We start from the raw sequence: 25,309 nt of genomic DNA on the forward strand, positions 1-25,309 counted from the left end.
GGGATGTGTTAGAAGAGGAAGATTGAATCCTCTGGGTAGGTGCTGAGACATCCCCCACTCTTGCCCCATGCTCAGGGCTGGTCCTTGCCCATGAACCCATCATGGTCAGTGGTGGTCCTGTCCAGCAGCCTGCTGCCTGCTGGCACCCACGGGCTGAGCTCCCAGCTCTCCCAGGCTGCCCGGAGAAACTGTCGTGAGAAAGGGCGTTTTTCTTGGTGCTTTAAGGGTTTTCAACAAAAGAGCTTGAAAGGGAAAACCGACAAGAGCTGCTTCCAAAGGAGGTTTGGCAGTGCTGTTCTCGCAGCCTTGCAGCCCTTGCCACCCCACCGGCTTGAGAAGCGGCCTCGGGCAAGGTCGCCTAAGCTCTGGGTTGGTGGTGAGCTGTGAATATTTTCCATGAGATTAGAAAAAAAAAAAAGAAAAGGGAAAAAAAAAAGAAAAAAACCTAATTCTAGAGACAGTTATCTCCTCTGGGAGGCTTTCCCACTCAGGGCAGGGTCCTAGCGATTTGTCACCTGGGATTTTTTCTGAGGAGTTTTGGACCTTGTGGACCTGGAACTGCTAGGTCCTGGGTACTTTGTTCATAATAAAAAGCCCTTTGTGACTGAGTCGTTCCCATCCCAGGGTGCCCCAGCCGCTGTCCACACTCCGGGGCTCCCATTATTTCACGGACTTTTTGTCCACACTCCGGGACTCCCATTATTTCCCATTATTTCCACCACTTCCTGGTGAATGCAATGGAGCTAAAACTGGCACTCGGAGAACACCAGGATAAGAGAGACCCCCTCATCCCTTCCTTCCCCAGACCCTCTGGGATATTGCATCGCCTGTTTTCGGGAGGAGAGCAGTTTTCCTTGAGCATCAGCCTGTGCTGCTGTTGCCAACAGCACCAGTCGTCTCCCCGTAGCTGTGCTGACCCACCGAAACCAGCCCCCTCTGCTCTGCCCTCCCCGGGGCTGGCACGCAGGGGCGGTGCTGGCTGTCCTCCCCTCGCTGGCAAAGACCCCTGCTCTCCCCGCCAGCCTCTTAGCATGATAATAGGGGAAAACAGGGAAACGCCGTACTTCTGGTGCAAAACTGGAAGGGAAACCCCGGCAGAGAGCTGGAGGAAATGAGGCCATAATACACAAAGGGTCCCGAAGGCAATGGGAACTGGGGCATTTCTGTGGATTTGGCCTTAAAACAGCATACGAGGTCACACTGGCAAATCAGGGCTTGGACCTCCAGACCTAAGCGAGGACTGGGCTCTCTTCCTTCACCCCAGGACTGTGAGAGGAGGTGTACAGCAAAGGTTGTCACTTGCTTTTCCTTGGCTTTAGGAGCTCTCCCATAGGCATCCTGCCCCACATCCCTCTGTTGGGACTGTTCTTGACGCGGAGGCAGTAAGGCTGGGCAAACAGAGGCAGCCCTGCCTGTGAAACTACAGCAGTGACAAAACTCTTGACAAGAAAATTGCATGCTTTAACAAGAGCAGGAGTGGTTTGTTTTGTGCTGCAGAAGCAATCTCTCCTGGCAGAGCATGTCAGCTATCTCTAGCTGATAGATGCTGACAATTAGCAGTGTTCGCAGAAGGGCAATATTCCCCAGGTCTTTATTTGTGTAACCTTTATACAGGGAGCAGGAGCACAAAGAGCCAAGATTGTGCTTTCAAGTTCGAGCCAGCCCTTCCTCTCACATATTGTGCTAGTGAAGCACAAGAAGAAAATATATACATTATCCAAGAGACCCATGGGAACACACAGCTCCTCCCACCTTTTGGAGGGACCAGCACTGCTATGGCAGCAAAATGCTCTCCTCTGGCTGTGCTGCTGCAAGTGCTACAGACCTGTCAGGCATGCCACAGTGAGGATGAGCATGGGACTGTCTCAGTATTAGCTGTTAGGCGTATCATCAGGGTTATTTGCTCAAGATCCCTCTGATGAGACAGCCTGTCCCAGGTAGGATACCCTGTAGCATCTCGAGTGGGTGGGTGGGCAACTTATCTGAGCCCTCAACTCACTGTAGATGCCTACACATAGTTGTCTACATGCAGACACCTAAAGGTATGTGTGTTGGCAAACAATCTCCCTCCAAAGTCAGCGGAGAAAGCAGGGCAGGTGCCTGCAGAAGACAAAACATCCACCCAGAGACTAGTTTTTAGGGATCTCATATTAGGTGAGAGGGTGGCGGCTGGAGGCTGGGCCCTGTCTCCTGCTCCCCTGTGCTCTGGGCTGTCCCTTGGGGGTTTGCAGCGTAGGGCTGAAGATCCTCAACATTCCCTTCCCTCCAGTGGGATGCAGCTGGTGAGGATCATCCTCATCCATTGGAGAAGAGGGGTGGAGGGGAGATGAACAAGAGAGAAAGCATCTGAGAAGAAAGACAAACTCCTATGCTGCAAGGGGACATGAGCCCCACCTCCGGCAGGGTCTGCAGCCTCTGCCCTGTCCCACTGACCCCTGGAGAGGAGTGCCTCATGCCAGAGACAGCACTACTGCCTGGACAGGGTGATGTCAGGAAATACGTTGGTACAAGAAATTCCTAAATATAAGACAGACATACAAGGAAGTCCCCTATGGGGGAGTTCTGCTATGAACATTTGTTTCTACACTACGTAACTTCCACACTAATTTCACGTTAACTCTGCATTTCTACACCCTTCATGTGCTTTTCCACCCAACCAGTCCCAATGACCTAAGAGACTGTCTCATATTGGTGTGTTCTTGTGTGCACAGTGAGGCTGATGGGACTGGATCCACTTTGTTGGCCTGTGTTTGGAGGAGTAGCAGGTAGACAAGAGATGGACAGAGGGAAAAAGCACCCGGTCACATGCCACTTCTAATCTGGGGAGAAAAAGGAGTTTTTGTGGACCTAGGTATATTTAAATGTCCATATAAATGTTTTTCTTTAACTTGAAACCAGAAGTGGCATTGTCTTTTAAGCAAACAATATTTTCCAAACTTTTTTTTGGATCCTTGATTTTACCCACCAATAGAATGAAGAGCAGGGAGACAATTTTATTCCCCCCGTCAAACTGTGACTGAAACATACAGAGAAAAGAATGAAATTAATTTGAAATTTCCTTGGGAGCCTTCTGATTATTTGGCAAACCAGTTTGTAATAAAAAATGTGATTTCATATGGATTGAAAACCATATGAAATGCTTTGTTTGGAGTTGTACTGGATCTAGATTAAAAATGTTTCCATTTTTATGGAGTGAGGAGGAAGAGGGTAAAAGCCAGAGAAATAGGGAAGGAACCAAAACCTAAATGGAATCTTTCTGTATCGAGAGGAACTTTTTTTCTGGATTGGAAAAAAAAAAAAGTTTCACAACTACATTTTTTTTTTTGAAACAAGCTAAACAGAATTTGAGCAAAATATGGTCAGGTTAAAATAAAACTTAAATAACAGTGTTTCAACATTTTGTTTAATGAGATCCTCAGTATGCTATACTGATATTGATCTGTGTAAGAACAGTATTTGGAAGCTTTGAAACACCCCACCTCTTTGCGATGCACTCCTGCCCCCCCCCCCCCAATCATCACAGGCAGTGAAGTGAAATATCTGGAGTTAAATGACCTTAACTAAAAGAAAATGTATGTGTATAAATCTTAGTTAAAGCTCCTCCCAATTATTTCGTTTTACTGCCAAAATTCTAAGTAGGTTTGTGATAATTTGAAAGGGCAGGCAAGCTACTTTCCTGCGTGTGGAAGGTGCCTTGGAAATTGGTTTTCTCCATTTTTTTATTTTCTTCAGCCTTTACCTTATCTTCACTGTTTTGGGAGCTTGCAGCGTAAGAAAAACTGATGTTGCGAAGACTTCCCTGCTAATAGCCGTGGCTCTTTAGGAGATTTCCAATAGACTGGTTTTTGTCTATGGAAATGAACATCATGAGGGATGATCCTGTAGCTGCTGGAAACAAGGGCAATGAATCTCGTTTGGAAGAAATGCTCTATACACTGCATAGATCCCATTACAAATTAGCAACTGTTTGTGGATTTCTACCATGGAATATATAGCCTCTCATATCATAATGCAATAATAAAAATTATAGCTGCTTAGCACTTCCCAAGGCAATCTCTTTACTCAGCAAATCTACACAAAGGGCCATTTTCCAGCTGGGCACTATATCTAGATACCCTTTGGAAAATGGTTGCAAGGTTTTGGCTCCAGCTCTGGCTCAGTCCATATCCCACAGAAAGCCTGGCTTTGCTTTTGGAGCTGCAGAGAGGCCGAGGGAAGCGTTTTGCATGAATTTGCCAGGGTGCACCTTGATCAGGCAACGGTTGCTGTGCATGCACCGCCAGCAGATTATTAGTGTGTGGGAAGAAGAAGAGGTTATTGCCAGCCAAAATACAGGTGCACAGAGCTGCTTTGCAGCCTACGTATGACAGACATCCAAGAAATGAAGGAAGTACACCGTGGGCTGTAATTAGGCCCTGACGACTGATACTTCTTCCCTTTTTCTGAAGGTTCTTATGTTTTATCGAACCATATTATCTCTTTAAGAGTGATCGTGCTCAGGGTCATCGGGTAGCAGGGCCAGGCCAAGCACAATAAAATAAGCTGGGCTGCTAATCCAAAGCAGATTTCTCTGTCTCTGCAGCAGCGCTGGTGCACATGGCAGGACATCACACTTCCAAACCCGACACAGGCTCCCCCACCCAGCCAGAATAAACTGGGTTCCAGTCATACCTCAGAATAAACTTAAGTAAGCTTAATAAATATTATATTTAAATGTATGCGGCTCTGTGTGTAAACCACTGTAACCAAACTGAAGCAAACTGGAGCTTGTGTTACAAGCCCTGTGGAAATATCAGCATTTGGCTCTTTTAATAGCCCAGTGTTTGTACTACCAAGCAACAAAGGCTCCAAATAAGAAGCCATAGCAGACCTCACCTCCTTCTGACGCCTACTATCTAATGGAGACCAGATGCAGAAGGATACTTGCCTGCAGTGAGTCAAAAAGGTGGTACGCGTCAAAAAGCGGACAACGCGGTACAGGACCTGGTAATTCAGGGGACCACACTCGCCTCTTTTGTCCTGCGTAATTTAATCTGTCTGTCTTCTCTGACTTGCGTGAGAACGGGATGAGACAAAAGCACTCTCAGTGCATCGTTTAAAGTCCACAGAAGACTATAATGGGATACGTTTAGTCTGGGGTGTTGGAGGGTGTTTTCATTTCTATATCAAACTCTTTTGGAGTGGAAGTTCCCCAGTAATTTTCAGGTTATATTTCATGATGACTTTAGTGTTCATGCTCAGGTGTAGACTTTATATTGAAAATGAACAATAGCAGCTGATCATGTTCAATTACCATTCAGGTTCCAGAGGTTATTCCCCTTGATAAGAGGGCAACAGCATTTCTGGGTGGAGGAGAAGTCTGTCTGGCATATGCCAGAATATGCCGTTCTCATTGGGAAGCCAAAAGAGCATAATCTAGCTGAAAATGCTCGACACTGGTCAAAAATGCATTGGAAATATTTACTTGGGCATAGGTAATCATCCAAACAAATATAACAGCAACTGGTTAGACAGCAAATGATCTAGGGGCCATAGTGAGACACAAGCTGATCAGAGTCAGCAACATCAGGCAGTCCCAAAAAGGGCTGGGGATGTATATAAGCATGAAACATCTATGAAGGAATTCTTCCATTCAGCTTACCATTGGCAAAATCTCCCTTAGAGCACTGTGTCTGGTCCTGGGCCATCTTCAACATGTAAAAGATTGCTAGAAAAGGAAAAGTTGTAGACTGCTTTTTATTCCTGATGTCCATCATGTGTAAAGGAAGATGTTATCTCATTTGTGACCATCTTTCTTTGCTTCTCTGTGCTTTGTGTGAACAGTGCATTTGGTTTTTTATTCTCACGCACATTTTGTTAGGAACATGAACTTATTTGGGTAGGTGTGGTTACAGATGTGTGTAGACTTTATATAAAATGATGTGCAAAAGCAGCTGTGTGAGACTGTGAATGCAGTGCTGTAAGAGTTTGGATGTGTGAATAAGCAAGCACACTTACCATCGGGGTGCAGAGTAGTCAGTTGCACATTGCTAGCAGCAAATATGAAATAAAACCCACTTTGGTTGCTGGACGTGGTGCAACTTTAGAGATGGGCTGAAAGTGCAGACTTTCAGCTCTGTGATGCACACCACCCATGAGGCCAAACAAACTTGGTACCCATGTGCTGTAGCCTGATGTGTTGATCCACTTCCCCTTTTATGCACACACACGGAGCGTAGCCTTGCATCCTCCCCTTGCCTCTGTGTGTGCCAGCAGGAGCCCCACTGGCACCAAGATGGGAGCTGAAGGTATACGGCAGGAAAAGAAAATCAGACACATCCTATGGGGGTTTCCTAAGCACTGAAGTGTTTTAAGTGTGCAAATCCTATTGATTTCCAAGATATTTTAGAAAAGTGCAACTTTGGACAGAAATGGTGCGCGTAGAAATTATTCACAATTGAATGCTTTCTTGCACCTACCACAGCATCCCCCTGACCACTGACGTTATCTTGCTAAGCTGAGTGGTGGGAGAAGCGTAACACTTAGAAGGAGATAAATGGGCTATATTTGAGCACTGTATGCTTGATAAATTAGATGTGCATCCAGACTGCCTTTCATCTCCATAGGAAGGAAGGGCATTTCAGAGCACTGTGATCTCCCAGCCAGCCAGGGAGACAGCTATCTCTGCAGTGCCAGAGGCAGCCAGTGCATTAGCCCCTTCAGCTATCAGCACATTTAAACAAAGCCATCTCACAATTAGCAATTCGCTATTTCCTTACCATCGCCTGTAATCTGGGGATGTCAGTGGGTTGCTTCGAAGTGGGTTCATGCCCTTCGTGTTGCTGCTCATGACACACAGCTGTGGTTTCCAACCACCAGTGCACGAGGGACCAGTTTTATAAATGGTACTTGAGCGGTGCATCCCTTTTTAATGGGAGAGATCCCTCTCAACGAAGGCAAAACTGATGCCTAAACCAGTTTCTGACTAGTTTGCACAAACCTTTCATCAAGGCATTTTAAGCTGGATCCTCTGAAATCTAAGCAGGGATTCACCCTGGTTTAATTCTTCTACAGCCAAACCATGTGCTCAGATCCTCCAGTCCAGCTGAGACACAGTGTTGGACCTTCAGAAGTCAAGCTGAGGAGCTTTCAGATTCACTGGCATTAGAAAGCCCAGTTTGCTTGGAAACAGAAATCCAGACTCCAAAGTCAAAGTTTGCTGTCGCAGGAGGAAAATGTCCTGATTCAACAAGCAAGGCAAGACAAGGCAAGGCAAGGAAAGGAAAGGAAAGTCAAGGTAGAGAAGGGAAGATTTTTTTTTTTTTTTTATACAGCAAAATCTCTGAAAAAGTTTATTTGGGGAGAATCAAAGTGGATTCTTCTCTGGAAGGTCAGGATCTTGAGTTACATTTTTACTTTTTCCTCATAGAAAAGACTCAGTTTTTTAAGTAGATGGGTTAAAAGTGCTTACCTCAATTTCACTGATGGACAATGGAATTTCAGATGGTATTTATAGATGTCTTTCCTTGGAAAATGTTGGGGTTTTTTTCTATAAAGGATATTCCTGTTACAAAATCGTTTGTGATCCAGTCCCAGCGAGATCTAGTCTTAATTGCTTCTTGTTTAAGGTTGTAATGATAAGCAGGTTATAGGAGAAGCAAACTAGGCCCCTATGGAATCTGTGCAATTTCATGCAGAATGTTAAATGTGTATTATTATTGTTATTATTTTTTAAATAGCAATTAAGCCTTCCAAGTATGAGGAGAAATGTGCTATTAGCCTTTGTCATTAACCTCTGGGATGCCCTTCACTGATTTTTTTTTCCTGTTTCTAGCTAACAGCATCTCAAAGAATGAAAGCACAGTCTTGATTCACGGCATGTACTTCCCCAGTTTTCCCTTGAGTGCCTTGGCACCATCTCGCAATTAGTGCTGCTTGGTTAATTGGTGTATCACCACTTTAGACTCTGAAGAACTTGAATTAAGCTTCATGAACTTGACTTCCAAGGACAAGGGCTCTTAAAAGAGCTACAGCAGCAGAGGAACAGCACTGATCAACAGCTTGAACAATGGAGACCCCCAAAATGCTGTGCATGGGAATGTCTCAGTGTTTCCTAACACCAGGGAAAACAAGAGTTTGCAAACTTCATGAAAGGGTGGCCTTTGCTTGACACAAGGACAAAAAGGATGCACGATTCCAGGTTAAAACTGTCAAAATATTTATGTCTTCTTTTCAACCCCAGTAAGCCTGGAATTAGGAAGTATATTTTTGCTTGTAACCACACATTTTGTGTACTGTGTACAGCTAGCAGATAGCTGGAAGAGGACTCTTATCTACTGCCTATTCCTGACTAACCCTAATAACCAGAGATGGAAAATAGCCTTACACTGACTACTACTTAAGGGAATATCCAGACAAACAGCAATTTGCTTTACCTAAAGAAGAAAAATCTCCTGTTTAAAACAGGGTTAATCTCAAGTATTATGCCTGAGAAAATAGGACCAAATGTCCATGATACCTGTCAGCTCTTCGGCACCCATTGCTAATGGTGGGCGAATTTGCTTAGCACAAAACAGAAGTGTCCCTCTGCTCGTCCCATCAGTGTCCACAATCCCAACAGTGTGAGGTTACAGGGACACCACTTCAGCAAAGAATTAATGTTATTCCTAATATGAAGCACTTAACTTCTCCCATTTGCTTCTATTCATAAGAAAAAAAGTCAAGTTTTCTTATTGGAAAATTTCCTATTGGTCTAAGGACTGAGCTGAAGGACTTTGAATCTTTAATGTTTTTCCTCGTTACCACATGATCCTCCTGTCTCTGCCACTGTGCTCTGTGCTGGTCGGGACCCTAACCCCTGAATCATCACTGGGAAGTGGCTGCTCTGAGCCGTCCAGCAAAAAGTGTGAAGCTCTTCGGTGGTTGCTGTGGTTTCTTCTCTCTGTTTTGCAGGGCTCAGCTCTTTCTTGTGTTCAGTAAATGACAAATACGTCCTTTTAGTGTGGTTTTGTAAGGAAGTGTGAATTGTGTCTGCTGATACCTGCTTGTCGGTTTAGCCTTTCCAGTAACTATTAAGCTTGTTTCCACCAAATCTGACGGAGAGATGAGAGTCTTGAAGATAATCATGTTTCTACAGACTTCATGAAAATCAGCATGTGGGAAGGAAGGAGAAACTCCTAGTGATGGAACAAACCTGTGATGGCTCACTACACAAACTTGGTAATAGAGTCCATCTTCCCTGGGGATATGGGACAGAGTTGGGGTGAGTGAATGTGATGCAGAAGGACATAGAACAATTTTTTTTTAAATGTATTCTTGCCAGAAATTGGATTGGGATACAGCTTAGTGTGAAAAGAAAAATGAAATTAAATGTTGGTTCTATTGAAGCCAACAGCAAGATTCCTAATCTTGAATTTTGGCCACTTTTTGTAGTAATGTAGCAAAAGAAGAAGTTTCTAAGAGTGAAAATTTGTGGTTGCAACCCTTGCCATAGATAACACCCCAATGACACGGTGGGCAGTTCAAAATGACCTCTCTTTGGGATCTGCTGTTTGCGCACACAAAGTTTGGGCTTTTGTTTGTCTTCCTGAGACTCCATTGCCAGCACAGATCTAAGCATTTGTCCTCATAAACTCCTTGTTTTGCCCCAGATGAGTGAAGAAGCCAATTCTCAGTTTGGATCTGAAGGTGAGATGGGTTCACCCAGCACTTGCTGCTAGGTGTTGGGTGGGACACAGGAGCTGGGGTCCTTGTGCCGCCAAGGACCTCGATAGGGGAAACACTCACCTGCCTTGGACATGTGTCTTAGGGTTCTTGAATCTCTCTCTCTGGAGGTAACCATCCCTCCCTGGGACTATGAGGGAAACCTTGATGTTGGGCTGGATTCCTCACTTTTAGACAGCTGCAAGGAGGGGTGGCGTGTTGACCCAGGGGCATGCTGGAAAGCTTCATTCATGTATAAAATGCTTGAGGAGTCTCCACTGGCAGGGTTTTATGGTGGGAAGTAGAGAGTAACAATGTTCACCTGACTTTTTTTGAGGTTCACCATAAGTATTTACAAAGCAGTAAAGGTCAGCACTATTCTGCGTTATGCACAGGCAAGAGAGCAAACTCACTTGGCTTTGGAAATGTGAGACATACTGAGATGTTTAAAAAGAAGTTTTCAAATGAGCTTACCCTTTTCTAGCATTTAGGAACAACCATCAGCGATTAGCTGTCCCTCCAACTTTTAATGCCTATGACCAAATACTTGAAGGTATTTCTGGAGTGCCCAGAACTATTTCAGTGAAAGTGGTAATTACAGAAACGATACTGCTTCCAGCCAGCAATTTCCCACAAGATGAGAGCACCAGACAGCCCCTGGCCACAAGTAACAGAAATTTGAAAGAAAATAAAGGGTTTATTTAAAAAAGAAAAAGATCATAACTTTATAATAACATTATTATTCAAGGAAAAATACTTCCTTATGAATTTGGAAAACCACTTTAGGCTTCAGGTTTTTTCTTTTCCATGCCCCAATTGCAATTAATTCCAAACCATGAAATAGATCATACAATAACATTAACTGGATGTGGGTGTTGTTGGTTCCCCAAAGGCTGTCATTTCGCCCTGATCTACTCACTGGTTTTCAGGATTACACCCTGCAGACTTTGAAGGTGTATGAGAGAAAACAGGCTAAAATGCTTTCTCCTGGCTTTTCTTCTCACTGAAAAAGAAACTTTCCTGGGTGACACATTGCTATTTGTTATTCATTATTTCAGGTGTGCAGAAGAAATTTTTAAATCCATTTCTTTTCTTTTGGTTCCTCCCAAATAATTTATACATTTGTTTCAAATCTAAAGAATGTTGAAGAGTTGACTGTTTTTGTGGGTACTATTTTTAACTATTCTACTCATTATATACATGCAAAATGCTATTGTTTTTTGTGTGTGTAGTGGAAAACCACCCTCTTGCTGAAAGCTGTCCCAGAGTCTTTCTCTGCGGAAGTAAACTTGTCCTTTTGTCCAGAAGAGTGAAATGACGATGTTGTTCCAAACAAATTGAGTTTAAAGGTGCCAAAACCATTTCATAGCTAGTATTTTTAGTTTTCCACTGTGGAGAAGTTGCCTGGTTTTGAGAAAGGATGAGCAATGAGTGATAGGCCTGTGGATTAATGACTGATGAAGACAGTATTTCTTGGTGGTGTGGCCTAGGTGGAAGAGCAAAGAAACTAAGAGCCAAGACCTAGCTGGTATTTAGCCTTAAAGGAAATATATTCATGGAGGTTAGTATTCTTACTACATTCTGTTAAGAAAATACTAAATAATTGCCATTTTTCCTACTGTGTTTGCTGTCTATCAAACTCATTGTGCTACTTCTGCTGCAAGAATTTATTGATATAGGTATGCCCACACAAGCTAATGCACAGTGGAGGAGGAGGCAGGGAAGAGGGACTCTATTACCAAGTTTGACGTAGTGAGCTGCCACGGGTTTGTTCCATCATTAGGGGGTGGAAAGGCCTCACAAGGCATCCTTGCAACAAGCACTGTGCAAAGGTTTTACTTATCAAAATGTCTGTTTTCCTGACTCTGGCTTTATCTGACATTTCAGAACACAATGTGATCGCCACAGAGGATGAGAAAAGAAGATACAATATGCAGCATTTTATGTTTAGGCATTAGTTCATCCCATCTTAAGGGCAGTCTTGATTTTCCAGGGGTTTTGGATATACTTAAACTTGCATATGCTCTACCTCTGGATCAAGAAGGAAGGAATCACAGCCCTTGTCTATAACCCACGCTCTCCAGATGGAGACCCTGAGTTACCTACTGGAAACAATACTGGCAGGAATGTACCTTGACCATCCCTCTTCTATAGGGTTTGTGCACCTGAGTCCAGGATCTCAGGAAGTTTCTATCTGTCCTCCGGGACTCATAGCCTTAAATCCTCCCCCAAAGGGACTCCTATGTCCTTTCTTTCAAGAACTAAGGAGGGACATTTCTTTTCTTTCAGAACATCAGTGCATCGGGATGACCTGCATTTTGTCAATGCCCAAGCCTTAGAGCCCTCCTCATGGTGTTCAAGCCACAAGACTCTAGATTTTTCTGGAGAGAAAAGAGCTGACGGTTTCTCACTTGGTGAATTATTGGAAGAAGAAAAAGATTTATGAGACCAGAGAGAACATGGATGAGCCTGACTGTAACTGGTGGAGTAAATGCTCCAAGACTTGCTTGAAATTATGTTCAAGTATTTCACATTACATTCGGTGAAACACAGAAACAGTCTTTTGAGCAAGGTCAGCATCAAGATCTTGCTCTCCCACATAGAGCCCTTAGGTTATAATGTCATGTTTACTCATTCCCACATGTTCAGAGAAATCTTTCATTTTTGTACATAATGGCAGAACTCTTACTGGATAAAAGGACGCTGCTTCCCATTTGAGTTGGCCTGTAGCTAGCAATTAGGGCACTGTTCAGAGAAGGAGGGAATTTGGATTTAATCTCTCTGAGGCAAGGACAAGAACTGAACCTTGGGTTCCACATTCTGAGTGACCTCCCACCATCCAAGCGTTGGAAGGGTGAGTTGGATTTGGTCAGGGACTTTATCGATATGTATATTTGCATGTATGGAACAGAGGCAAATTTAGCAGGACATACCTCTGTGCCATATATGCCAGGCTTATTCAGGAAAAGGTCTATTTAAAAAAAGAAAAAGATCATAACTTTATAATAATATTATTCCCAAAGGAAGACTTACGCATCTGGGCTGCTGTCCTGTCAGCCCCCTCGATTCGTGACAAAGCCTTTCAGAGCGAGTGTGCCAAACCTTGCATTTGAGGGATTTCTAGTGTTCCCTGTTTTCGGTGTTGTGCCCCATCCTACCTGTTTCCTTCCTTCACCAGGGAGAGGATCCTTTCCTGTGGTTCTCCAGCAGAGGCAGATTATTTATCATCCAAACTTTCATTCCTGGAGTGGGTACAGCATAATTCCCAGCTCAGACCATGTCAAATGCCCTTGCCTGGGAGCAGTTGGATGGAAACCCCATTTCTGTCTCCCCTGGGCCATTGGCCCCCCCATGCTCTCAGCCTTGCTGTACGCAGGCAGCAGCAGTGACTGTGCAGTGAACCCAGAGCCAGCAGCTTTCACTCCAGACAGCAAAGGCTGGCTGCAGTTCTCTTGGTTTCTGTGCTCAACTGAGTAACACAAAAGCCATTACAATCTTTTTTTTTTTTTTTCTCCTCCTGATTGTGGTTTTATTAGGCATAATGGCTAGTTTTCTTTGAGTATTTCAAGTATCCAGGCACACACACACATATTGCTGTATTAGCTCCCTGTAAAGCAGATGTTGATGGCTCACAGTTTCTGGCTTGGTATCTTCATCACTGTACAGATATATCGATTTTGTCTCTCTCCTCAATATCTCTACACAAATGAGGCTTAACATGCCAGTGAGGCGAATGATAACACGAGGCTGACACCATATCAAATTACCCTTTACAAAGCTGTAACATATGTTCCAATACCCCAGTCCATGTAAGTCCTAAAACATGATACTCTGCTAAGACATGCCCAAGATATGAAGGGGAACTCCTGTGTTTGGATACAGCACAGGGTTGAAGGTTTCTTTCCCTTTTCTCCCACCACTGCTACCACTGACAAAGAAATCAGAGTGACACCTATGCCTACTAATGTGTTTAAACAAATTAATTTGCTTAATAAATAATTTATTTCTGAGTGCAAATAGAAAATTATTGCGAATTATTTGCTCATCTGGGGCTGTTGAAGTTCGTGGTGTTAATCTTGCCTGACTGTAAAGGGGTTTATGTCTGAGTTAATGTCCAGAAATATTCTTCACAGCCAATGAAGATAAAGAATCGCTTGCAAGGTGTGATTCATATTATCCTGAAAGAAATGCTCAATAGAGACCGGATGATCTACACCTTAAAAATGCCTCTCTGTCCACTGACTATACAGACATCTTGTGAAGAGGCTAGCTCTTTACATCTACCACAAAGCCACCTAAATTTGGTGAGACGGGGCATTCATCCCACTGTGGCAGTGGCTGTGTATGAAGTATCTGCTGCTAAGAAACATCTTTGGAAAAAAACAACCAAGTTATGGTTTTCTTTTTCCAGATGTGGAGTACTGTTGAGTCAGGGAAGAGTTTACACTACAGGCTCAATCTCCTCAGCCCTCGTTTCCATCTCAAAAAACTGCACCAAGCTAAAGAGAGAAGATGGAGGTCTGGTACTTGGCTGAGGCTCCTTAGTGCTGCAAAAATAGCAAATGTTTGCAGAAAATACACAGCACAATAGCAGACTGTCCCCATCTCTAAGGTTTTCAAAGTGCTATGCTGGAGAAACAGCTACCATGGTCCTAAAAAAAAAAAGGGAAACAGGTTATGTTAAGGTGATTTATCTGCCATTTGTTCAGACTACTTCTCTCAAATGCCAAGAAAAGGCAGAGAGTTGGGATCATTCACAACACAGATTTAGGAAAATCCATTCCATGGAGAGCAGAAACCCAATATCAATATTTGCAGAGGATGGGCCCCACCTTCAGACATGGCATGCGAAGGGGAAGGAGACAGTGACGCTGGAAAATAAGTGAACCTCCACATGGCACCGGGGAGTGCTACGTTTCCATCCCAGCCTGGGAGAGAAACTCATCCGGCTCTGGTGTTTGCCCTCTCAAAACCTTCCTGAAACATTGGAGCAGGTGCAGGGGAAAAAAAGAAGAACCACACCCAAACGATTTGATGATTGCTGGAAATGCTGTGCAGTGAGCCCCTCAGTGAACTCGGATTCCGTATTGCGGTTCATCAGAAAAGTTGAAAGAGGACTTCACTGTAGTGTGTAATTCATTGTTTTTCTCCAGGAAGAATGTGCTGCCTATCCAGGGCAGGAAGCTAGAACAAGGCGATTCCAAACTGGAAATAAGGCACATTTTAACTGTGACGTTGATTAACTGTTGCAGTGAACCATGGAAAAAGTGATAGATTTCTTCATTTCCTAACTTCTTCAATTAAAACTAGAAGACTTTGTGAAAGAGTTGTTTTAGCCAAAAAGAACTTATTGGAAAAGTTAGAGGCTGCATAGTACAGGAGTTGCTGAGGACTTTTCCACAGGGAGGGAAGATTTATGTGATCACTGTGTAGTTTATTATTTCTGTTTACTTTCTGTTGAAGAGCTCAAATACAAGAGATACTTGAGATAAGTGCAGAAACAAACAAGCCAAGCCTTGGCTATCTCCTAAAGATAAATATCAGCCGAAGTTAATGTGACTAAATCAGATATGGAGTTTATCTCAAAGAACCTATATGGTGAATTTGTTCTGGAGAATTTTTTATTTAGACACCCTTACAGGTTTTATTTGAATACTTAAAAAAAAAAAAAAGGAACTTCAGAACTTCAGAGTTGCCATAACCAATAACTAATGAATTTGTCTACTTTCCCTCTGATTTATAAGTTCCCTTAATCATAAACATTCCTCCAGTTTTGCTAGCTGACCCAAATCAAAAGGACAAAGTCAAAGATCGTTGTTGCACATTTTAAAATGCAAGACTGTCTCCTTCTCAATAAAACATGATGGATTCATGGTCCAGCACAGAATTCGGAATCATAAAGCCGGGTGATAGAGGTTAACCACCACATTGCAAATACCAGGACTTTAATTCATAAATTGAAGAATAAAATATACTTAAAGAGAAACTGGAGTTTGCAATTTTGCAAACTATTGACCTCCCTCAAAGCTGGACCTGCCTTTTTGCTGCTTGTGAAGTACCTGTTTCCAAAATGAAACAAAGACTAAAAAAACTGGACTGTATGAGGGTGCTCTACTCAAGAAGTCAAACCCAGTTCCCCTCTATTTGTTTCTCTAGACATTGCTGCCTACATCAAAGCAGAGAGTTCTCTTGATCTATTTAGCAACAGATTTACATAGTGCTTCAGGGATATCGAAGACTCACAATTGTGGCCAAAAAAAAAGACACTCAGGAATGTAAAAGAAATGTTCATTTTTTATAAAACTATTTATTTTAACTTGATACTTGCCATGATGAAGTGGAAAATCCCCCCTCCACTTTTTGAAAAACTGGGGGAATCTAAAGCCAAATGATGTGCTGATAAGCGCAGTTGTCATCCCACTAGTATTTCAGGATCCGTGCTCTCTGCTGTAGGAATTTCCTCTGGATTGCAACATTTATTTTTCTTTTTGCACCTCTCTTTCTGTGGAATAATCCAGTGTGGGGCCAAGGTACCCTGGAAGCAAATGACAGAAGATCCACTGGCTGCAGAAAATAACCTGCAAAGAACCTATACCAGAGCTATTTCCACTTTTGTTCACTTACTCTCCTTCTACATCACAGAATAACACAATTTACCCTAATTATGTTTTTATCCTTCCTTGTTTTCAAGAGATCTGTTCTTTATGCTCCCCTAGTACTTTCTCAAAGAAATTGTTTATGACTAGTCTCTGCCATCTGCAGAGTCCTGAGGGGCCAACTGGGGCCATTAACTTAATTTTGGATGAGTGTGTGTGCAAGGTAAACGTACTTGAAAAAGCAGCATGGATACAAGGATCACGTTCATGCACACACTGCAATTTCCCATAGCTTAAATGAGGATTCTTTTTATTAAAAATAAGAACTTAATTAATACACATGGGCATTTGAGGATCAGACTCTACATACCATTCATATGGACTTGATTTAAAGATCCTGAAATTAATTAAAAGTACTGGTAAAGGAGCCTGTTTCTGGTGGGAATAATACACTGAGAACTTTCATAGTTAGGGTACGCAAAAAGTTATGACTGGCCTCTCGTAGATCAAAAACAAAAATAAGAAGGAATGACTAATGACTCTCCTCGTGGAGAGTTTGATCCCATCTAACCTGCCCCCCTGGTGCTGGGCTTGTCAGTCCATTGCAGTGCTATGCCCAACCCTGAGAAAAGAAAGGGATACTCTAGGTCCACTTTGCCTGTAAGGATGGTGGCAAGACTTCCACTGGTTGAAAACAGCTCTGTTTTGTCCCTTTTCCATCCCAGGGTGAACCCATCTCATCTTTTTTGTCCCAGGAAGCAAAGCAACATTGGAGCAGTATAATACTTGGATAGGTGACCGCATGGAAAACTGAGCTACTGTGGGAATAAGTCAAGGACTCAAGGGCAAACCCTTGGTAAACACTTGACCACAAGCACTGGATGTTTTTGTCTTCAGTGTCATTTGAGGGCTGCCTGGAACTTCACTTCAAGGCCAGATTTGCTGTCCTTAGAGACAGTGCACCTCGAGGCCACAGGCTATGTGGGGAGGTGGGGGGTGGTTAAGGCATTTCAGAGGAGATGCCTGAAGAAGCTTAAGCCTTTGCCTGCTGTTATCCAGCTTTGATGCCTCTTAAACCATTTGAATACAGAAGGGAGATGAACGAAGACCATTGCCTACTTGCATTCAGGCCTCACAGGCTGTGTAGAACTTGTCAATGACTGGTTTGTCCTACTATAAGAGCTAAACTGTCAGGATGAAGAAAGGAGGAAGGTTTTCTACAGCCCAGCTCTTGCAGGCAGGTAGAAGACACTGGCACATCGGTAGGTCTGAGGGCGAGGGGACATCTCATGGTGGGAATCACTCTGCTTGTATTCAGGTCTCTGATACTTTTCCGTTGCAACCTCATCTCAAGGGGCTGAATCATCCCAAAGTTGTCAGAATTGATCCAGACTGTTCCCAACAAAATGCAGCTTTGGAGCAGTGTGTTTAATAAAACAGATGAAAAGGCAGCTGGCAATTCTGTGGGGCAGAGCCCATTCAACCTTGCCTTCAGACTTCTGGGTTACAAAGGCAAGGTGCTCATGAGCCAGCTGCTGCAACCAGCACTGATTGGTGACTTGGAGAGAAGTGGTGGTGTCAAGCACCCCAGGATCTCTGGTGGGACATCTGGGTTGACAAAATACATATCCGATGGAAAATAGATGAAGTAGATCTTCCAGCTTCCAACATGTCGCAGTGTTCTACATGGAAGAAAATAAATCAACCAAATACCTAGCATGAAGTCTATACAGGTTACAAATTAATTTTGCACTTTGGAGTTGTGTAGACCTTCCTCCATTGGATATTTTCATGTGTTTTGCCATAAGCAAAGTAAAAAAGAAGTACTGACTCTCCTAAAAAATAGTCAGAATGCAAATTCACTGACTTGTGTTTGTCAGATGAAAAGGAAGGGAGTGTGTGTGTGGAGAAATTCATTGCTGTTGTGCTTGGCCTCCAACTAAAGATTTTTTTTTTTCCAAATGTTGAATGAGTTTTGGTACTGCCCATGAGGCTGGCACTTTAGACAAGTGTGTGCAGCCCTCTCCTGTTTCAAATTTGCCAAATTTTGGGTATAGTAAACAGGTTTTTTTCTTTCTCTCAAATATTTTGCTTCCTCTGGGCTTAGGAAAAATAATTAAAAAGAGGAATTCTCTCTGTCACTCACTGTTTGCAAGGGCATGATATGTTTTCGGCTCTCTCATCAGTAAGTGTGCTAATGTTTTGGAAAGGTTTCCCTTATTCTTCTTGTAAGTAAAAAGTGTTGGTAGCCAAAACAAACACAGAAAGAAGCCAAGGAAAGAATAAGATATATCTACTTGTATGAATGGTCCAACAAGGGAGATCTCCAAAAACTACTGTAAGTGCTATAAGATTTCAGATGGCAAACTCATCCAAAATTAATGGTTACCAAAACATTCACTTCTTAAACACCAATAGGGTAAAAAGAACAGCTTCCAACAGTAGAATAAAAATCCTTCTCTTAGTGTGGAAGGACGGTCTTGTGGTTAAGGCATTGGCTTTGGAGTCAGGAGACCGAGGTTTAGCACTTCTCTCTCCAGAGTGATCCTGTGTAAGTCAATTAATCCTGTTGTATCTTCGTTCTTTATCAGAGAATGGTCCTGGTGCTTCTTTCTTATCTATTTACTTCCCTCAGATGGGAAGTCCCTTCTTGGACCATGAGCTTTCTGCTATCATGTTTGCATGGTGTCTTAAACGAGAGGCCTTGATCTTGTTTTGAGCTTTCAAGTAGAGCAGATTTTTTTTTCAGTTAGATGAAATGGTTTTTAATAAAAAATAATCTTTGCTGAAACTTTTTGCATATGGCCCCAAAATTACACTTTTTGTAAAAAATCAGAATGTTGGGAGACATCTTCCATATCGTAAAAGCATCTTGAAATCTCAGGATCTAGCTAAACTCATATTTTCTCTCACATGCAGTCTTTCACAGGAAAGGAGCTGGATTGCCATAATGTTCTATATCTATTTTACAAATTGTGACTTGCTATATGCTAGCCTTTTGGAAAGGTGGTTAGTGCAAATATTCAGTATTAGGTATCTAGTCACAGGGAATACACGCTCGCTATGCAGATGAAATCTGTAACAATGACCTTTGTGTTTGCTCTTCTTGATGTCATTGCTATTTACAGAGGAAAAAAAGAAACAACAAAACCAACATGACATGTACTGGTTATTTTTGCATGCAAGGGACAAACAAAGACCTAAGAAAATCCTATTGCCCATGAACCATTCACTTTTTGAATAAACAGTCTATTGACCAATCTATTGACCACACACACACAAAACAGGGACTATGCATTTTTTGCATGACATTGTTTATGAAAGCAAGTGAAGTCTAAATAAACTCAGTCCATCCATAAATGACTCAAAACAAAGCAGCATTTCAACCGGAGGATGTGAGCAGGGTTTTCTGCCACACCCCAAGCTGAGCGGAGCGTTGGTGGGGGAACGGTGCGTGCTGACATTTTCCTTTAACAGTTCACCAGTTGGCTGAAACCGGACACAGAAAACGTTAACCTCCAGAGAACCGCTCTGTGAAGGCTAGCTGTGATGGAGCTGCCTTCTCACAATTACAGCCCTGCCGCCCCGTCTCTGTTTCACCTGGGCTGCCAGTCCGATGCTTGGGAAAAGCCACTGGGCACTACAGATTTTATAAACTACTTTGTAAAACAGCTGTAATGCTGTTTTGTCCTTGACATTTCTCTTCTTATTTATATTATACTTCCACTCACAAGCCTTGGATGCTGTTCTGGTAGGTCCTGAACAAACGGCAGTTAAGAGGGAGATCTGAAAAGTAAATAAACTTCGTAGACAGAGCGGATGGAGAATAGAGGAGTTATTCACCTCTCCATCAGGAGCCTGGATGTGGAGCAGTCAGGATCCCCAAAGGGCATTTGCAGCAAAGGCAGTGGTGGCAGTTCTCCCCCCAGCCAAATCACATCTGGTAGAGCCTTTGCCATGGTGTGGTCCTCCATCCGCCCAAACCTTTTCCTGGTCCGCAGTCTCTGTTTTACGCACCATCACACAGACGTGCAGCTGCTGGCAGAGGGTCAGGAGATGTCCTGTCTCAGCTGGAACCAGAGGAGTTAATACAGCCAAGGCGGGCTCACAGGGGTATCCCCAGGGCCGCGAGACCAGGCCAGGAGGACACCGGGAAACCTGTCTGACCTCTGCTAACCTGACCCACCTTTCTCCACCCTGGCTGGCCTGGCTAACCTCCCTGCAGTTACCGCAAACTTGGACTTGGCTCCATCTCTGGGTTGTTTTTTGGTTTTTTTTTTTTTCCTTTTAAATGCAGCAGTTTGTTTTTAAATAGGAACTGATGAAAGCTGTTGCTGTTCTTATTTTTCCTTTCTATGAACTGAAGTGATGACAACAGAGTTTCTAGTAAATTATAACATAGGCAGTCAGTTCCAGATTAGTTTTGAAGTTGGACTTTTTTTTTTGGGAGGGTACAAAATACAGCCAGACAAGATTTAATGAAATAGTTGTATTTCATAACTGTAATTTATCTAGCTCAGTATGTCCTTTCCCATGGATTTGTTTGGATACAGGGAATTTTTTGCTTTCAGACTGCCGGACTTGGAAAGCTCTGTACGTCCACAGGACAGGTAGAAAACAGCCAGTAGCAATGCTGACATGCCCACACTGCCCTCTTCATCGTCTTCACCCTGCAGCCACCTCTGAGGATGAGAGGATAGTTTCCAGGCCACTTAGCATCTGGTCTCTTGCTGATCCTGCCAAGACTGTATGTTTACCAACTAAAACAAGCCAACATATTTTCATTATATCTCTTACTACTGTGACTCAGAAATAATTCCATATGGTTGCAGTTTTGCTACAGCTCTTTATGGGCCAGATCTGGAGGTTGTTGGTGTCAGTGGAGAAAGTCCCAGTGATTTCAGTGAGTTTTGGAATAGGCCTGTGTACATGAGTAAGACCTAGAAAAAGATATATGTGATACGTTATCTTTGACCCTGTTAGCAAAGATTTCATTCCTCACCACACTTATAACCCAGCGCTTTGTTCCTCCCCACGTATGAGTCCTGTTGCGGTGGTGAGATCTCCTAAGCAATGTGCAGCCACCTGGCCTGGCTGGTGCTCAGTGCTGCAGTCTTTGTTCAGTGCGTTCCTACACCTGTGTTTGGTGCTTTCCAACACCTGAGCTGGATACAGTCCTCATGGAGAGGCCATGTTCCTACCCATTGCCCGTGCCCGTTCCTTTACTGCAGAGATACTGAAATAAGAAACTTACCTGTTTCATAGTATTTTTCTACATCGCTCTCCTAACTAGCAATTTAACACTTGCAGATTCATCTGTAATGACTGCATGAGCTACACTTACATTTCTCCAGATCAACTGAAGAACACTGCAGTTTTGCTGCCAACCATCCCAGAAATGCATAAGAAAAGATTTATATGTCCATACATACTCTACTGTCTAAATACTTTGTGTATGAAACCCATTCTAAGAATTCATTTGTCTGATAGCCTGAAAAATGCCAGCTGTCCAGCGTGTAATGAGGATAAATCAAGAGTTAATTCTTGCTTGTGATTTCTGTTGAGTGGTGAGCATGGAAGCAGTTTGCTAATGCTTGTCCAGTCCCTCATGGACCGGTGGCTTCCACACAAGGAAGAGCTGGCAGCATGTCCTGAGGCTGCGGGGAGGGAGTCATGCAACTCTTCTCCTGGTGAGATGATTCCTCTGGGAGAAGTTTGAGGCCCATGGGCACAGTGTAAGGGGGAAATCTTGCTCTGTTGCAGAGGATAAGAAAAGGACTTTGGTGTTCATGACCTTTTACCTGGCAGCTGCCTTCAAATCCTAAAAAATTAATTGCCTGGAAAAGATATGAAACAGGATGGAGTTCCTCAAAGAGACTCTCCTCTCGGCTGCTGTGGGACCTGCTGACTGAACACATTCTGTCCTCTCTCCGGCCTGGCTCCTAGCTATCTCCTTTCCTCCTCAACAGATTGCAATTGTGCTTTTGCGAAATTTCTTAACCTTGTACTTGGGACAGAAGGATGTTTCATGAATAGAAACAGAGTGAGTGACGTTCCCTATATCAGATGATACTGGATGTCACCAAGCAAATGGAAAAAAAAGGTAGGGACACTGTAATAGACATAATTAAAGTATGGCTGCAGTTTGCAAGAGGAAAATGATAGAGTTTTGGCTGTGCTGAGATTTTCTCTTTTTTGTCCAGGAAAATTTTTAATATCAGGGGCTGTAGATATGACACATAGTTGGGATGGGACATCTTTTCCAGATGTTACAGCCTGGTCTTTCTGGTTGCTTATTCTTTGCAAGAAAGCACCAAATTACTTCAAATTCTGCTGACATTAGTGAAAACCAGGACAACTCACCATCTTGCAGGGCTGGACCTTTAATGACAGGTTTAGGAAAGGACATCAGTGTCTCAAAATTACACATCACACTCTTACGTGCTTTGCTTTGAGAGGGTTTTACATAGAATAGTTTGAGACAAAAGACTGAAGTAATTTGGGGAGCGTAATTAGAAGCTATGTCATTTCCCAGGCAGCTGTATCACCAAACTACAGCATCATGGCCTCATTGGCAGGTTCTTCTCTTGATGCCTATGTATCTCATTCCTGGCCATACTTAAACAGGAATATTCCTGTTTAAGCGCAGGATACTCCATCTATTAGCCTGTAGCAACACAGGAACACTTTCCAGTGAAAGATGCTAATAGTAAAATAATATTTTTATTATTGGAATAAACTGGAAACTGAAGTTGCTGGTTTACTGTTCTGGAAGAGGAGACATCCTGGTAAGGTGGATGGAGGATGCCATACCAGCTGTGGCACACAGCCATGAAGCTCTTTGGTAGAGAGTGCTAGTTAGGACAAGAAGGTAGTGAAAGGTGAGGAAAGAAAAGGAAAAGGGAAGAAAGTGACTTCTATCTGTATTCACTTTATTCTCAGATCTGCTCTTTCCTTTGAGTCTGCAGTTGATCAAAGGGTGGGAGAGCGAAGAGCCAAGGAACATCACAGCTGAATTTATAATATAGTTGGATGTTATAAAAGTCCCTTGCGCTGTTGGACTTGCTTTTCAGAGAAGCTGTGAACTCCTGGCTCCTGCTGGAGGTGAACAGCTGCTATCTAAAGTCAAGGTCTTTGCATTTTAAAAAAAAACTGACTATTTTTTCCACTTTCTTCAGAGGAAGATCTTGACTCTCTGAAACAACCAGAGATTTGTTCCTATTTGTGTACAGGATTAACACAAACTCCCATGATCAATATTGCAAACAGTAGCTCCACTTTTTGCATTGTGTGACTAAAGGTGAGCTAGAAACTTGCATGGCTGTAAGGTTTGGAGGTAGAGTATGTCTTACTCGGTTCTTCTTTCTGAGGATTTACTGCAGTTTTATTGAAAGGACAGTAAAAACGTTGCTTGGAACCTGCTGCAGAGCAATTTATAGCAGCTTATGACAGTAATTCATGGAAGTTTATTATATGACCTGCTTTATGAAAGTTCACTATTAGTTCAACTTTAGTGCTCACAGACTTGGCAGAGTTTCGTGCAAGCTGGATGCTGAACATCCGGTGAACTTTGTTTACGAACACAGTATATGATGGTTAGGAGGTCTTGTACCCAGAGGCCACCACCCAGTTGCATGCAAGCTAATGAGACCACTTGCCGGGGGAAACAGAGGGATCCTGTGCAAGGATTTAGAATAATATTAATATTTAACTGTATTTTCACAGAATCAATTCTGCGCTTCAAACACAGAGGGGAAAAAAAAGTGGAGAAGCTGCTGAACACAGAGATAAGGACAATGTTCTCACACACAAAACCTGTGTCATCTCCCCCCAAAGAAGATTGCAGGGCTTCCTTAAAGGTGTTTCTGAAGGTTTGTGAGTAGAAGAGAAATTAATGGCCGGGTGATCATAAGGCAAAGAACTGCCAGAAAACTAAGGGGAATTTGGAAGGAAACACTTTCACTGTTTTGTCTTCCCCTTTTATTTGGCGGTGGTTTATGGCATAGAGTTTGACTACAGGCTGTTTTCTAAGATGTTTATTTTGGAATGGTGCTGTCACTGTCACGTCTGAGTTATGTGTATATCTTGTTTTCATCTTAAAGAAGCCCAGAACAAGCTGAAAACTTCATAGAACTATAGTTCATGTATTCAGCTGTGGACACAGGGAGAGAGCCCTGAAACATTAGTATACGTGTAAAATGCACTATTTGCACAAACATTCCTGCTGGGCAAATTGTACCTGTTCTGTGTAAATAAGCGGTAGGAAGCGGAGTCTGCTCTGCCCCTGCTCTGTAGCACAGGGCATGGGTTCAGGGGCTCCAGCACCAGGTCTGTGTGATAACTCAGTGACTGATCCTTCACGCTCCTGGGAAGATGTATAATGGCAGTCTGTGTGTCTGAAAGGTGTCAGCAAGCACAGTGTCTTCTGCATGCATCTTCCAGGACTACTTACCTTGGACACCCCAAATTAAGAGGCTTATCTACGTCCTGAAGGGAATAAATCACAGTGCAGGTGAACTTAGAACTTAGCTGCTGAACCACTAGAGACAGGCAGCATTTGCATTACGTGCAGGCACAGCTTGTGCTTTCAGATGGGCATCCTATTTAAACAGGACAACGGGTAATGGGTTTAAGCTGAAGGAGGGTCGATTTAGATTAGGTGTTAGAAAGAAATTCTTTACTGTTAGAGTGGTGAGGCACTGGCACAGGTTGCCCAGAGAAGCTGTGGATGCCCCATCCCTGGAAGTGTTCAAGGCCAGGTTGGATGAGGCTTTGGGCAATGTGGTCTAGTGGAGGGTGTCCCTGCCCATGGCAGGGGGGTTAGACTAGATGATCTTTGAGGTCCCTTCCAACCCAAACCATTCTATGATTCTATGATTCTGTTTAAAGTTTCTCTATTGAAATATCTGTTGAAAGCATTTATGCTATCTGCAGTGCTCTGTTTCTAAACAGAAGCTTTGCTCCCTACAGTCATCTCGCTAAGCAGAGGAGCCCAGAGTCTCCAGCTGAAGTTTGTTTAAAATCATTAAAGA

Source organism: Grus americana, chromosome 4 (genome assembly GCF_028858705.1).
Source record: "Grus americana isolate bGruAme1 chromosome 4, bGruAme1.mat, whole genome shotgun sequence".
NCBI lineage: Eukaryota > Metazoa > Chordata > Aves > Gruiformes > Gruidae > Grus > Grus americana.